The 1605-nt window shown below is 40.5% G+C and overlaps 1 protein-coding gene across 4 annotated transcripts in view; it reads left to right on the top strand.

Annotated features, from left to right (window-relative positions):
• ERBB4 (v-erb-b2 avian erythroblastic leukemia viral oncogene homolog 4) overlaps positions 1 to 1605 on the top strand; it is a 1604115-nt gene that overhangs the window by 609382 nt on the left and 993128 nt on the right. The gene's annotated exons all lie outside the window — the stretch shown is intronic.

Raw genomic sequence — 1605 nt, 5'->3', positions numbered from 1 at the left:
CAATAGATCTGTTTTGGAAGAAGTGCAGCCAGAGTGCTCCTTGGAGGCCAAGATGGCTAAACTTTGTCTCTCATACTTTGGACATATTGTCAGGAGGGAACACTTGCTGGAGAAGGATGTCATGCTAGGTAAGATGGAGGGTCAGAGAAAAAAAGGAAGACCCCCCAATGAGATGGATCGGCCAGGTGGCATCATTGATGGCATTAAGTGTGGCGGCAGTAGTGAGGTTGGCCCAGGATCAGACATTGTTTCGTTCTGCTGTTGATGGGGTCCCTATGAGTCGGTTCCAACTCAATGGCACCTGACAATAACAACAACAACAAAACAAAAAGATATGTAATGCCTCGAATTTACTTGATATGGCTTTTCTGTGTAATGTCTTCTTAATTCCCACCAAGTAATTGGGTGAGACCATGCAAATAAAGTCAGTTGGACTCTATGGCAGATTTAGTTAGTTTTGCCATCCAAATAGGCTTAAAAGGGGACATCTCCGAAGCAGGCATGGAAGATCCCAGGACCATCAAGAAGCAAGAACATGAGTGGATCCTGAGATCCCTACCTAGAAAAATAGTGAAGTCAGAGGCAATGGTAGAGGTGGTAGCTTGGAGAGACAGAGAGCTTCTGGCACTAGGCCGGTGGACTGAGTAAAGCTGAATAACACAGTATGGGAAGACTGACTTGCATAATGTTCCCTTTGGGCATTCACAGACTAGCTTAAAGTGCTTTATAACACTCCGCCAAGTAGAACAGAGGCCAAGGGGCCTAAAGGCTGAGAGACTAAAGAGAAGAATGAGGTGTGCCTGCTGTACGGCCAGCAACAGACATTCCAGATTAGGGAACTGCTGCATCCTAAATTGGTTTTGATCCTAAATTGGTTTTGATCCCGAATTGTTCCCTGTTCACTTCTCTAATAAACTCCATACTTGTGTGTATTATTATGAGTTCTGTATGGCTATTGCAATGGATTATCAAATCCAGGTTTGAAGCAGAGAATGCTGTGGGAAGTAGGGCTAGTGTCAGAATAGGGTAAAGAAGGTTGTAGGATGGAAGCATGTCTGACCTCCACTTCCTAGAAGTTGCCCTTGAGCTGATACTGAGTTTGATTGTCTTTCCCCCTTGTGAAGTTAGGGAAAATCAAACATGGCTCCCACTTGGTTTTTGCAAGAGGGAATAGTGCAGATACAGAATTTCCAAGTGGCACACAAGTCAAATAGATTTCAAGATAAAATAGACTGTTTTCAATGGAGAATTTAAAAAATAAATCACAGAGTTACCTCAAAGAAAAGTAATATATATTCACATCAAAATAAAAAAGAGGAAAATCAGAAAGATTTAGTAAAAAATAATCCACAAATTAAATGAACTCAGTGTAGAAAATTATGAATAAAGAAACCAGAAGCACCACAAAAAAAAAAAAAAAAACCCACAGAAAAATGATATCAATTAATTCATACCTATTGATAAACAGTCTTGGATATGGATTACATCTCAATGTCAAGAAAACAAAGATCCTCACCACTGGACCAATAAACAACATTCTTATCAATGGAGAAGAGATTGAAGTTGTCAAGGACTTCATTCTTCTTGGATCAACTATCAACACTC

Source organism: Chrysochloris asiatica, unplaced genomic scaffold (assembly GCF_000296735.1).
Source record: "Chrysochloris asiatica unplaced genomic scaffold, ChrAsi1.0 scaffold00212, whole genome shotgun sequence".
Classification (NCBI taxonomy): Eukaryota; Metazoa; Chordata; class Mammalia; order Afrosoricida; family Chrysochloridae; genus Chrysochloris; species Chrysochloris asiatica.
The sequence above is the reverse complement of the archived record's forward strand: the minus strand, read 5'-3'. Positions and strand labels throughout refer to the sequence as shown.